The sequence below is a fragment of the Sciurus carolinensis genome, chromosome 8 (genome assembly GCF_902686445.1).
Source record: "Sciurus carolinensis chromosome 8, mSciCar1.2, whole genome shotgun sequence".
NCBI lineage: Eukaryota > Metazoa > Chordata > Mammalia > Rodentia > Sciuridae > Sciurus > Sciurus carolinensis.
In genome coordinates this window covers 25,370,202-25,385,503 of record NC_062220.1, presented here as the reverse complement: position 1 = coordinate 25,385,503, position 15,302 = coordinate 25,370,202, and positions in this window count along the sequence as shown.

Below are 15,302 nucleotides of genomic sequence, written 5' to 3'. Positions count from 1 at the left end.
AATATAAGCAAATCATATTCAACAAAATATTAAGATTTACATTATGACCAAGTTGGTTGTATCTCAAGGACACAAGAATGGTTTAACATATGCATATCAATAAATGTAGTCCATTACATAAATAGAATTAAGGACACAAATGACTTAGTCATCTCAATGGATGAAGAGAAAGCCTTTGACAAAATTCAGCACCCATTCATGATAAAAACACTGAAAAATCTAGGGATAAAAGGGACATACCTCAACATCATAAAGACTATATGATAAACCCCAAAGCCAACCTCATAGTGAATGGGGAAAAGCTGAATGCATTTCCTTTAAAATTTGAAAGAAGACAAGGATGTCCACTCTTACCACTCCTATTTAATATAGGCCTAGAAATTCTAGCCTGACTAATTAGGCCAGAGAAGGAGATAAAAGGGATAAAAATAGGAAAGAGAGAAGTTAAATCATCACTGTTTGCAGATGATATCCTACACTTAGAAGATCCAAAAATCTCCCTGCAAAGACTAATGAACAAACTAGAGCTAATGAACAAACTCAACAAAGGAGCAAGTTAAAAAACAAAAGCAATATATAGATTCAGTGCAATCTCCATCCAAATCCCAATGACATTCTTCCCAGAACTAGGGAAAAAAAGTCCAAAAACTCATTTGGAAGAATAAAAGACCCAGGATAGTCAAAGTAATTCTAAGCCACAAAAGCAATACTGAAGGCAAAATAATACCTGACTTCGAATTGTACTACAGAGTTGTAGTAACAAAAAATTGCATGGTACTGGCACAAAAACAAATACATAGACCAATGGTACAGAATAGAAGAGACAGAGACAAAGCCATATATCTTTGACAAATGTGCCAAAAACACATTGAAGAAAGGATAACTTTTTAACAAATGGAGCTAGAAAAACTGGTTATCCATATTTAGAAGAATGAAACTAGACCTTTATCTCTCACCCTGCACAAAAATCAACTCAAAATGGATCAAAGACCCAGGAATTAAAACAAAAACTATGCAACTCCTAGAAGAAAATGTAGGGTCAACACTACAGCATATAAGCACAGGCAACGACTTTCTCAACAGAACCTCTCAAACTCAGGAAATAGTGCCAAGAGTTAATAAATGGGAAGTTATCAAATTAAAAAGCTTCTGCACAGCAAAGAAAACAAGAATGTAAAGACAGAACCTACAGAATGTGAGAAAATCTTTGCTAACTACTTTTCTGACAGAGGAATACTATCCAGAACACATAAAACACTCAAAAAAACTTAACATAAAAAACTCAATTAATAAATGGGCAAATTAATTTAAAAGATACTGCTCAAAAGAAGAAATGCCAATAGCTAACAAATAAATGAAAATGATGTTCAGCATCATTAGCAATTAGGTAAATGGCAAGTCAAAATTACACCGAGACTTCATCTCACTACCAGTAAGAAGGTAGTCATGAAGAATATAAGCAATAATAAATGAACAATAATAAATGCTGGAGAGGATGTGGAGAAAAAGAAACACTTTAACACTGTTGTAAAAGTGGGATTGTAAATTAGTACAACCACTATGGAAACCAGTATAGAGTTTCCTCAAAATACTAGTAATAGAACGTCTACACAACCCATCTATACCACTCTTCTGTATTTATACTAAAGAATTAAAGTCAGCACACTCTAGTAATATATGCATACCCATGTTTATAGCTCCACAATTCACAATAGCCAAACTATGGCCTGCATGTCCATCAATGGATGAATGAATAAAGAATTAGGAAAATGTGATATATATAAATTAAAAAACAATCATACAAAAATCAATAGCTAAGACTGGGGTTGTAGCTCAGTGGGAGAGCACTTGCCTAACACATGTGAGGTCCTGGGTTCAATCCTCAGCACCACATAAAAATAAATAAATAAAATAAAGGTACAAAAGATCAGTAGTTTTCCTATATACCAATAATGAATCTGCTGAGAAAGAAATTAGGAAAAGAAATTGGGCATGGTGGTATATGCTTGTAATGCCAGTGACTTGGGAGGATGAGACAGGAGAATTTGCAAGTTCAAGATCAACCTCAGCATTGTGATGTGTGTGTGTGTGTGTGTGTGTGTGTGTGCACGCACAATGGAGTTTTATTCAATCATAAATAATGAAATTATGTTATTTGCAGGAAAATGGATAGAAATTGAGAACATTATGTCAAGTGAAATAAGTCAAACTCAGAAGGTCAAGGGTCATGTATTTTCTTTCCTATGTGAAAGCTAGAAAAAGGGGGAAAAAAAAGGGTGGGGGATCTCATGAAAATCGAACAGAGATCAGTAGAGAAGAGGGACCAGGGGGAGACAGGAGGGGAAGGAAAGGGGAAATACTGGGGAATGATATTGGTCAAATTATATTGCTGTATTATGTGCTTATACAAATATATAACAACAAATATCATCATTAGGTATAAATATAATGCACCAATTTAAAAAAGGGAGAAAAATTTAAAGTAAAAGTAGAATCTTGACAGCAGAAAAATAAAATAAAACACTCTGAGGGGAAAAATAATATGGTGTAAATATGATTGCAATTTCACAAAAGATGATAGAAACTTTTTTAAAGTTCATAAGTTTTGATGCAGTTATTCCTCTTTTAGATGTTGATTGCATGTCAAAAATCAGCTATGCAGCCAGTCATGGTAGCACATGCCAGCAATCTCAGCAACTTGGGAGGCTGAGACAAAAGATTGCAAGTTTGAGGTCAGTCTCAGCAACTTTGTGAGATCCTCAGCAACTTAGCAAGATCTTGTCTCAAAAGAGTAAATAAATAAAAACATAGGACTGGGGACGTAACTCAGTGATAAAACACCTCTGGGTTCAATCCCCAGTACAAAAAAAAAAAAAAAAAAAACTATGCAGGAAAAATGTATGTATAAGGATATTAATGACAGCATTATCTATAGCAATAGAATCTGGACACTATTGTGGGTCTAACAAAAGGGAAATAACTAAATAAATTATGGTAGATCCCTTATGCAACTGTTACAAGTATAGTATTAAAGATTGTAATGAAATGGGAAAAAAATTGTTGTGTTACATTGTTACTTTTTCAGACCAAGTGGAACTGAAACACCAACCAGAAAGAGAGAGAGAGAAAATGAAAGCAGGACATAAAAGCATTTATGCAATAGCACCACAATTATATTATATTACATACTTATACATATGCCTAAAAATAGGACAAAAAGGAAATACATCAAAATTTTAATGGTAGTTACCTTAGGTTGCTATGACCATGGATGGTTTTTATCTTCTTTACATTTTGTGTTGCTTATTCCTAATTTTCTGACTTGAACATAGATTACTTTTTTTTCCACCATGAAATGCTGTTTGATCCGCATTTGTGCTTTTAATTTACATGAATGTCTTTGGAAAATTGGCTTCATTCAGTTTCTCTCCTTTTTCACTCCCTACTTTAAAAAAATTTAGTAGACTTTGTTTTTACAATAGTTCTGCATTCACTTCAAAACTGAGTGGAAAGTATAGAGATTTCCCATAAGCCTCCTGACCCCACATACACACAGCCACCCCCATTATGAATATCCTCCATGAGAGTGGTCCATTTGTTAGCAATCAATGAAACTACACTGATACATTATCACCCGAAGTTCATTTAAATTAGGGTTCACTCTTGGGGCTGTATAACCTATGGGTTTGGACAAATATATAATGACATTTCCACCATTGAAGTATCGTACAGAGGAGTCTCACTTCCCTAAAAGTCCTCTGTATACTTCTTCATCTTCCTTTCTTCCACAATTTCTTTTTTTTTTTTTTTTTTTTTTTGGGTGCTGGGGATCGAACCCAGGGCCTTGTGCTTACAAAGCAAGCACTCTACCGACTGAGCTATCTCCCCAGCCCCCCACAATTTCTGACAACCACTGATCCTTTTCTTGTTTACAGAGTTTTTCCTTTCCAGAATATCATAAAGTTGAAATCACATAGTTGTAGTATTTTCAGATTGACTTCTTTCATTTCATAATATTCACTTCCATGTCTTTTCACGTCTTGATAGCTCATTTCTTTTGAGCACTGAATAATACTCCATGGTCTAGATGTGCCACGCTTTATCCTCTCACCAATGAGGGACATCTTGTCATTTCCACATTTTGACAATTATGAACAAAGTCACTATTAACATTCATGTGCAAGTGTTTGGACGTGAGTTTTCAAATCATTTTGGTAAATGCTATAGAGTGAAATTGCTGGATTGTGTGGCAATAGTGTGTTTCACTTTATAAGAAACTGCTAAATCGTCTCTCAGAGTGGCCTTACCAGTTTGCATTGCTGCTCTCAACGAAAGTTACTGTGGCTCCACATCCCTGTATGTATTTGGTGCTTGTGGCTTTGCCATTCTAATAGATGTGTATCTCATTGTTTTAATTTGCATTTCCCTAATAACATATGGTGGTGTGCATCTTTCATCTGCTTATCAACTTTGTATATCTTCTTTGTTGAACTGTCCTTTTAAGTCTTTTGCTTTTTTTTTTTTTTTTGTGTACCAGGGATTGAACCCAGAGGTGCTTAACCACTGAGCCACATCCCCAGCCTTTTTGTATATTTTGTTTAGAGAGCAGGGTTTCACTGAGGTCCTCACCAAGTTGCTGAGGCTGGCTTTGAATTCACAATCCTGCTTCAGCCTCCCGAGTCTCTGGGTTTACAGGCATGCGCCAGCATACCAAGTATCTTTTGCCCATTTTTAAATTGGTTTTTCATTCTCTTATTACTGAGTTTTAATAATTCTTTGTATATTTCGGGTAGCAATCCTTTATTAGCTATGTCTTTTGCCATTATTTTCTCAGTTTTGACGTATCCATGGTTTACTTTTTAATCAGGAAAAAAGTGCTATTCAGATTCAATATAAAACAAATCACTCGGTCGTATGTCTCAACAACTTAAACACCTCCATCATCCAAGAATCCTGTGATCTTCCTAGTTCTGAGATGAGGATCCCCTCCCCCGCTACTCCCCATGGCCCTGGTTTACATCTTCCTAAATGTCACTTCCCTGTCTAGCCTTCCTGAGCTCAGCTGTTCTCTTACCCCGGCTCTACCCACCCTCAAGGCTTTCCACCCTTTCCACAGGGCAGAGTGAAGTCTCCTTCCAGGGATGCTCCAGGGCCAAGTGCCCCCTGGGAGAGGACAGTGGTTCAGGAACTGGGTAGGACTCATGCACAGAGTCCCCTGAGAGTGGAGTTTGGCCTGGTCCTGGAAGGCAGAGAAGCGGGTGAGAAGGTAGAAGTGTCACTGGCAGGAATATCAAGAGGCAGGTCTGGACAGGGTTTCCACAGCCCAGCTCTGTGGGGCTGCCTCCCCTAGGCAGTTCGGACCACCTCCACTGCACTTGTGGGCCACCACCCGCAGGTGGCTGCCCATTCTCCACAAAAGAGATGGAGAAAATGGGGGATGGATGAGAAACAAAGTGAGGTTGGGAATGGGATTGAGGGTCTGGGACTAAGGACCCCTATCCCACCCTGGTGCCTCCTCCTTCCCTTCCAGGGAGTTCCTGCTTTGCATCTGTTTAACTTTTGGGGACTTGGGATGGCAAAGGTCAGGAGGCCTGCTATATCCATTACTTTGTAATTTAAAAAACAGAAGTCCCTTAATCTTTTGACAAGGACAGCTGCTCCTAAATACCTGCTTTGGGGGGTTAATATCTCTTGTCTTCAGTCCTTAGATTTAACCTTACTGTTTTTAGTGCATCAGAGGCCCCATTTGCAGGAGACAACAACAGTCCTTCTCTTATAGAATTACTGTGACCATTAATTAGTCAATATGTACAGAGGCCTTTGAACAGTGCTGACACCTGGAAATGTTGTGTGGGTGTCTGTTACTATCACTACTCTAGTGTTAGGACAAAGCCCTTAGCTGGAAGTGAAGCTCAGGGGTACAGAGCATGCTCAGCATCTGTGAGGCCCTGGGTTCAATCTCCAGAACCGAAAAAAAGAAAGAAGGAAAGAACCGAAGAAAGAAAGAAAGAAAGAAAGAAAGAAAGAAAGAAAGAAAGAAAGAAAGAAAGAAAGAAAAAGAAAGAAAGAAAGAAAGAAAGAAAGAAAGAAAGAAAGAAAGAAAGAAAGAAGAAAATGGGGGAGAAGAGGGGAGGGGTGGGAAAATTTGGGCCAGTGAACAGAAGAGAGTGGCAGGGGATGCCAGGAGTGGATGGGGTCAAGTAAGAGATGGACATGGTGGGGGAGGAAGGTTCCTACCAGGGGAAGGGTTATAAGTTTCAGGAGGCACAGAAGCTAGTGGCTGGTAGGAGCTGTGCTTCCATCTGCAACACTGAATTGTTTAGGTTTTGTAGGGCAGAATAGGCCCCAGGGGGAATGGCCCTGGTTCTCGTGTCACTGAAAAAGTAAATGATTTGCCCATGTGAAGCAGAGGTGTCCTACTCCTTCCTACCTTCCCACCCTGCCACAGACCCATGGATCACACAGGCAGAGAATAAGCAGGGATAAGGGAGCTCTGGGGGCTCTACTGTGAGCCCCTCCCTCCCAAGAAGCCCTGGCAGGCCGACAGGGGGAGAAAACCTCACCCAAGCCTTGACACCTGACAGCCTGAAGGCTTTTCACAGGTGCCCAGTCAACTCAGCTGTTTCCCACAGCAGGTGAGTGCAGACGTGCCGCCTGTGACCTCGTCCCCTCCTGGGTATGACCCTCAGGTCCTCAGAAGAACAGAGAGAGGAGGAGTGGAGGAGCTTGCATCCAAGAGAGAAAGAATGAACAACAGCAGAATCATCAGGTCAGCACTCACAGGAGGCCTAGTCAGGGTATCCATGGGTGGGGGATGGTACCCTCCTCTCCCCTGGAGCCATAGACCCCACACCCCCGCCAGCTCACTTCTATAGACCTCCCTCCTCCCTACTGCCCAGAGCTGAGGAAGAGCCTCATGAAAATCTCTGGTCCCTCATCTCAGCCCTCCTTCCTGTTCCCCTTGAGAACTGAGGCCTTCATTATGTAAACAGCAGGGTTCCTAAGCAGCAACATGGATGCCTGACCAACCTGGCTACTTCCCTAGAGGTAGACTGAGGCAGAGGGTGGAGTGGGGTCATGCTCTGTGCCTGGGACCACGGGGGGTGAACATCGGGGCCCTCAGCTCCTCTTCTCTCCCTCTCACCCCCTGACCCTCTCCTGGGTTGTGGGGTGGGGGCAGCTTGCTATCTGCAGTGCAGGCTATGGTACAAACAGCTTGTGTTCTATTTCTTCACTGGCTTCCTACCCCCTCCACAGGTATAGCCCTCCACTGGGTGGCCTGAAGGGTGTGCTGAGGGAGCCCTTTGTAAAACCTAGACTTGAGGATTGGGGAAGAGGTCAAACCAGAAGCAACAGTGTCTCTAGATGGCTCGAAACAGACCTCTGTTATTTTACAAGGTGAAATAAACTGTTCACTACACTCCATCCCAAATTCTGAAATTGGAATCAGCCTTCCCTGGGAACTGGAAGAGCTGTGTTCCAGTCCTGCCTTGGCAATGCCAGGCAAACTACTCCACACTTCTTTCTGGCCAGCCATAGCTGATAGGAGGATGAAGTCACGTCTGGAAGTTCAAGGACAGGAAAAGCTTGCAGGGTGGGGCCACTGTGGAGATTCAGGGCAGGGAGGAGTGTGAGAAGTTACGGAGGTGAGGAAGAGTCTGCTTTTGTCCCCAGGGTCCAGGCTCTGCCAGGAAAGGAGTAGCTGCTGCCACCCAGGCCCTCCCAGCCAGTATCAGAGGGTGAAGGCAGCAGGGGAGGGTGGAGAGCAACATACTGTACTGTGAGAGTGACAGAAATATTGAATCACTGAATGAATGTTGAAAGGCAGGAGAGGACAACGATGGGCCCAGTTCCTCTAGGCCCTTGAATTCCAAGCGTGGTCCTTGGACCAACAGTGTTCTTAGGATCACCCGAATGCTTATTAGAAAAGCACCGCAGGCCCACCCCAATCTGCACCCCAGCAAGTAAGCCCAGTCTGCTGCACAGCTACATGTGAGGGGGCAGAGTGGCACTTCTGGACCCAACTGTGTCTTCTTATAGACATCTAGTTGCCTTGATTATCCCTGGCTTGAGTCAGGCCCAGGAAGCTCCCCTGCTCTGTGGCCAGGCAGGTCTGGTGAATCTTTCCAGAATGCACAACAGGTGGGCAGCAGGAAGCAGCAGGAACAGCCCTCATCCCACCTCTCTCCACCGCCTTCCCTGGCCTTTGCCCCTGCACTGAGCAAACTTGGTAATGGGCTGGTTCAGAGGAGGAAGCCCAGAAGCAGGGGTGGGGCTTTTGGAGAGTTGGAGGTGGAGCTCCTACTGGTGGAAGTTTAATTCGCTATGCCCAGAAAAATGGACAGCCATGTAATATTGCATTTGCAGCAGGGGAAAGGGGGCATAGGCCCTCCAGAGCCCACAAAACCCTATCTCCTTCAAATTTGCTGTTGCCCAAGTGCCACCCCTTTGTGCCCCATACCAGGGCCTCCAGGACTAAGATACCAACTCTGCCTCTGCATGACAGACCGAGATGCAAACCCAAGGGATAAGAAGCCAATGGGGCCTTGGGGGAGTTTCCAGAAGGAAAGATTTATTTCCAATCTGGGGAGGCAGCCTTGGGGGTGGGGCAAGCCCACAGGCTTTGGAGTTGCCAGGCTCTCCATTTGTACAGTGGAGGCCAATGCCCATCTCGTAAGGATGACATGATGTTGATAGTGGCCTATGGTAAGCATGCCATAAACACTCCCTCTAGTTATGGAGGAGGTGAGCATCCTAGGTAGGTGTGGTAAGCTGAATAATGGCCTTTCAAAAATGTCTGTGTCCTGTCCTCTGGAACCTCTAAATATGGTATATATGTAGCATAAAGGCCTTTACAGATGGGATTTTACAGTGGGTTAACCAGTGGGCCCTATGTCATCACAAGAACACTTATAAGGGAGGCAGGAGAGTAAAATCCAAGCACATGTGAACATGGAAGCAGATCAGAAAGACAAGGAGATTTGAAGATACTACACCCTGGTTTTGAAGATAGAGGAAGAGGACATGGGCCAAAGAATTCAGGCAGCCTCTAGAAGATTTCAAAGACAAGGGTATGGATTCTCCTCTGGAGCTTTCAGAAGGAATGCAACCTGGAGGACCCATTCTAGACTTCTGACTTCCAGAACAATAAGATAATAAATTTATGTCATTTTAAGCTATGGGTTTATTTTAATTTGTTATAGCAGCAACAGGAAACTAATACTCTTGGGCTTGCCAAATAGACGCCAGAGTCAGCTGGACCAAAGCTGTGGGGAGAGAGGAGTCAAAAAGGAATTTTGCAGCCAGGCTGGGTAAGGACTGAGACTGTGATGAGAGAGAGGAGGGCTGGGCATGGAGTGCTCAGCCTGTGACCTCACCCTTGGCCAGCCACAGCTGCCCTGGCACCCGGATGCCTGTCAGCCCGTGGTTACATGCCTGACTGGGCCAGAAAGGGATCCCTGTGTAGCCAGTCCTGAGGCAAGGGTGGGGGTGTGGCAAAGCAGGCCTGTGCCAGAGGAGGGAGTTCAATCAGCCCTGAGGCTGCAGAGGACATATGAGCAGAGGGAAGAGACTGGCAGGGGCTGCAGAGGTACCTTGTTGTCCAGGGCCCATTGACAGCTTGGTCCTTCTCCCCCACCCCAATGGACATGAGGCACCCCATGACCCTTGTCTTTTCCTCTTCTCCATCCTAACCTTCCCTGGGAGAACAGGGACTTTGGGGCTAGAGGAGGATGGGATTACACCCTCAACTCAGTGACTGAGCAGATTTGGCAAATTACTTTGCCTTTCTGAGCCTGTTTTCTCCTCTGGAAATGAGAATGGTAATAGTCCCTGCATTACAAACCTGTATTAAATGACATAATGCATGTAAAGTGTCTGGCATACAGTTAACCCTCCAAGTGCAACAGAGGACTGACATGATCTAAGTTACATTTCAGAATAATTACCCTGGCTGTTGCACTGAGAAGACCCTAGAGAGAAGCAGCAGAGAGGGCTGGAGAATCAGGCCCATTGCCATAATGCAGGCCAGAGATGGTGATGGCCTGAGTGACATTGTGACAGAGAGAAGAGGTAGTCAGACAGGCTGTGTTGTGAAGGCAATGCCAACGGGTTTGCTGATGGGTTAAACATCTATGTGAGAGAAAGAAGAGTCAAGGATGTCTCCAAGCTTTTGGTTTCATTTTGTCTTATCTGAGCAACTGGAGGAAAGGAATTGCTATTTTTTGCGATGGAGTAGATTTAAGGAGGACAGGTCTAGGATGGTGGTGGGGGAGTGTGATGGTTAATTACATATGTCACCCTGACTGGGCCACAGGGTGCCCATATATAGGGTGAAAGTATTTCTGGGTGTGTTCGTGAGGGTGTCTCTGGATGAGATTAACATTTGAATTCATTTAGTGAATAAAGGCAGATTGCTCTCAATAGAGTGGGTGGGCCTCATCTGATCCCTCAGAGGCCTGAATGGAACAAAAAAGGCTGAAAGACAATTTTCTCTGCCTGACTTGGACCTGGGACATCATCTTATCCTGACTTTGGACTTTGAATTTACATCATCATCTCCTAGCTCTCAGACTTCAGACTCAAAGTCAGATTGGCTCTGCTGGTTTTCAGATTGCTGACTGCTGATCTTAGGACTTCTAGTCTCCATAATCACATGAGCCAATCCCTAAAATAAGTCTCTGTCTCTACAGATTGATAAATAGAAATATAGATGATAAGTAGATAGGTATATAGGTAGGTAGGTAGATAGGTAGGTAGAGAAATGGATGGATAGATAGATATAAATGATTGATTCTGCTTCTCTAGAGAACCCAGACTAATAATTCAGGGAGTCATAAGTTCAGTACTGGTTACCATCAGTGTGAGATGTGGAGTAGGCAAGGAGATGAGATCTTGAGGGAGTGTATATTAGAAAATTGAACTGAATTTTAATCCTCCAAAATTACCCCTGGGCCCATTTGAGTTTGTTCTTCTCCTCTGCACCATCGCTGAGACTGAAACTTTCTGCCTCTCTTCTCTCTAAAACAGTCATGGCTCCAGTTTTGTGTCCTTCTTGGAGACCTCTCCTGTTTGGGAGAGGTCACATAACCTCTGGAATTCCTATGTCCCTTTCCCTCCACCTCTGTGATCCTTGGATAGAAGGAAGTCCCACTGGAAGGTAGCAGAGACCCTGGCCAGAGGGGCCCCCACCCAGCTGATAAGGAGAGAATTTGGCTGGAAGGGGATGGATACATCTCACCTCTCCTCTCCTTACCCACTGCTTTGCTCCTGGTTTCCCAGCAAACCTCACTGCCAGCTCCCTCATAGGACATTACACACACACCACAAGGCAGAATGGAACAGACAAGAGAACATCTGGGAAGACCCAGGTTCCTACCAGCTGGTGAAGAATGGAATAGACTCAGGAAAGTCACTTTCTGTGAGACTCATCTAACTCCATGATTAATAAAGGAATATGTAGCCAGGTTTAGTGGCACACGCCTGTAACACCAGCTACTTGGGAGGTTGAGGCAGGAGGGTGGCAAGTTTGAAACCAACCTGGGCAACTTAGTGAGATCCCATCTCTAAATAAAAGATAAAAGGATGGGGTATGTAACCCAGTGGTAGAGCAACCTTGAATTCAACCCAGTCCCCGGGGCAAGTGTGGGGAATAGCACCAAGGCTGGGGTGTAGCTCAGTGGCAGAGTGCTTGCCTAGCATGTGCAAGCTCCTGGGTTCAATCCCAGTGCTGAAAAAATAAAGGAAGGGATGATTATGCATTACTTGCTTATAGGGTTGCTGAGGATAAGATGCACCTAGCAGGTTACTGTGCAATGTAATAAATGGCAGCAGAAAACAGGTCTTAAACTCCTCTCTGCACCTTGGTCAGCCTCTTTCTGCGAGATTATTTTACCCCCATGCCCCTCCTGTCCTTCAGAAGGCAAATTTACTTCGGACGCGAGCAACCAGGGAATGGTTGCCACTGGCAGGTCTTTCCGAAACTGCAGCCTGTTGCCTAGGAAACTGCCCCGCTCCGGGTTCCCTGGGGTTCCAGCGGTTGACACATCCGGGCGCCATCTGCTGGATGCAGAGCCACACTGCTTCTGAGCACCCAGAACCAGTAATCCTGGGGCCTGGGAGCAGGGAATACCCCTTTGCCTGCACCCATCTCTCCCAGACATCTCCATAGAAAAGCTGTTTGCTCCTTTGCCACTATATTTTCCCAGAGACTGGAGGCATGAAAAGGACTTGGACACCATAGACAACAGGGAGGGTGGGAGCCATGTCCTTCCCCATAGAAGAAGAGGATGGGGGAGTGGGGTCTGGAGGAAGTCCCTCCCCTTAACTGATTTCCTGAAGTTCAGAATCCATAGGCAGACATGCATTTTGCTTCCCACCAGCCACTCCCACAAGAAGGGAGCAATGGAGATGAAGAGGTTAGAGTTAGGGGTGCAAGAGTGACAAATGGGGTCACAGTAAGGTCCTTACTAATGTCCTCTCCTATTCCCCCTCCTTCCCAGTCACTCAGCTCTTGATGCCCTAGTCCCAACTTCCTTTTTCTGTCTGGGGAGAACCTTCCTTACCCACCATGACAGTTGTCAGATAACCTACTAGGAGCCTCAGATCATCGTGCCCCTGCAGAAGAAAGAGAAGCAGACAGATGACTGCTTGGGAAACCAGGGCTTCTGTGGTGATGCCCGCCTGAGGCAGCCCCTGCCTTGAAGTCGTAGGGGGAAGTGGAATATCTGAGGCATGGGGTCAAGAGACAGAAAGCATGGGGGTGCCTCGGCTGGAAGCAAAGCTGAAGAGGGAGCTAGACATCTTGGCTCTCAGCCCAGAAGGCAATGGGGCCAAGGGCATGGAACAAGAGGCTGGGGACCAAGGTCTCCGGTCCTTGACCCCACTCCTCTTCCCTCCTGAGCTGAGCCAGAAAGAAGGTAATTGAGGAGGAAGCTGGCAGTGGTGACTCATGAGTCCCACACGTGCAGTGAGGGGTGCTGCCCCGAGGACAATGGGTGTGAAGCTGGTGCTGGCTTTCCAGCAGGAGGCAGAAGGACTGCTGTGGACATGAGAAAATGGGTAGAACTGGTCCCCCAACCCCTGTTAAGGGGCATGTGTGTGTGTGAAAGGCTGGGTTTTGGAGTGTGTCCCTTACAAGTCAAAGAGGACCCTGAAACAATAAAAATCTCAGGGTAAGGGCAGAGGGAGGATCTGCCTCTCCATAGCCCCCATTCTCCAATGGCTGGGACCCTCTTCTCTAACAGGGACAGGAATGGGAGAGGCATTGAGGGTAACGGATCAGGCACAACAGAGGTACTGACCCCCTCCTCCCCTCTGGGATGGCTGCCACTCCCTGATTGACAGTAGAGCCACAGAAGTTGAAAGGGGCCTCAGAGGGTTAGTTTAGCCCCTTCTGGACTCTCAGGTCATGCCATCTGAAAGTCCCTGTCCTCAACACTCCTGTGTGGCAGAAAAGGTGGGTCCAGAGGTGAGGACTGCAAACTGCTTCTCCTCCATCTGTCCCCAGCTTGCACCAGAGGGCCCCACTGTTCTTCACTGCAGTGGTGGTGACATAACTCTCACTCCATCTACCTGTACTACACACCAGGCCTCCCGGGGCCCCCTGCCCTGCCCACTGCTCCTGCTCCTGTCCTTGCCCAGGCCAAGTACCTGCAGCTCTACCTGACCTGTCCCTTTCTGTGCCCACACTGGGGCCTGTTCAGTATGCTCAGTTGCTGGTTTTGCTGCAGAGACCTGGTACCCGCTGACTACCCACTGATAATGCACACCCTTCTCCCTGGGTGGTTACACCCTCACACTGATGCTGTTGTCCATGAACTGGACCTGGGATGCCATAGCAGAATGGCGTGGCACTTGGAGTGCCACATCTTCAATGGCCTGGTAGTGAGCAGCCTGGACCATGTGACAATGGGTGGGTATGCAGGGAGAGGGTGAGGGGGCCATACAATCCAGGCTGAATCTCAGGTGGCATGAAGTTGCACTGACCAAGTTCTGTACCAAAAGTGGTTCTGGGCTATTTCAGCATATCTACCTGATGTGGCTTTCCCATCCAGGTTATCTGTCCCTTTGTCCCACCTGGACCTTGCCCACTGTGCCTGAACTTGCAGCCCAGAACATGCTATGTTGCCTGGACTGTCCCCAGTTCATCTGGGGGCATGGAAGGGAAAATAGGGAATAAGACTAATTTGCGGCACCAATAATCTTCTATGGGTTCTCTCATATAATCCTTAGGTAATGACATCATGAGGTAGGTGCTATGCCATCTGAAATTGTTTTTCAGAACACATGCTTGGGAAAGCCCTAAAAATTGTGAAACTGGATGCATGGATTTCCTCTGCAACGTGATTCTCAAACTTTGGTATGTATCAGAATCTTGGGGCCAATTTGTCATTCAGAGGCCTATATTCCAGCTCTCTGCAGAGAACTTTGGGGTTCCTCATTGGCCCTCCAGATTATTCTAATACACACCAAAATGTAAGAAGCATTGTGCTAGAAATTCCTCTAGAAGAATGAAACTAATACTAAGATACCCACAGTAAAGAGGAGGTGCTGACTTACAAGGTAACCCATTCTACTTAGCTCTACTGACCAATCAGGTCTAGATCAAAGAAACCTCTCCCTTTGATTCACTCACATTTGATTCAGAGTGACTTGGCATTTATCTAAAAACCTGAGAACTTTCCCATTTCAATTGCTGGTCACATTGCTTCCTACATTTTTTTTTTTTTTTCTTTTTGGCAGAACTGGGGTTCGAACCAGGGCCTTGCACATGCCAGGAAGCCCTCTACCACGAAGTTATACCCATAGCTCGTTTTATATTGAGACAGGGTCTTGCTAAGGTGGCCAGGCTGGCCTCAAACTTGTGATCTTCCTGCCTCAGCTCCCTGAGTTGCAGGGATTACCACGCCCAGCTCCTGTACAGTTTTTGTAAACCACGGTGTAAGACAGGTCATTTTGGTCCATATCCTGTCCTCCTCCACACAGCCAGCTGGGTCACTTTTCTCAGGTGCTTACCAAGGCCACAGACTTCAGGGCGCGAGGCCTCCAGGGACTCTTGATGACTCATTCCCTTTGTGACTAGTCCTGGAGCAGCTATTAAGCTAGCTCTGAAACCACCCAGTTCTTCCCTTCGCATCACCCCTAGCCAAAAGGCTTTCTGTTAACAGGGGCCTGAGAGAACAGCACGGTGCCAACAGGGTGCTGTGGAGTCTCCCTTAGTCACGGGAGTGTTTCCAGATTGTCATTACAAACAATCCCTACCTTCTGCCACCAGGGCACTCCTGGGCCGACTTCTGTGTTCC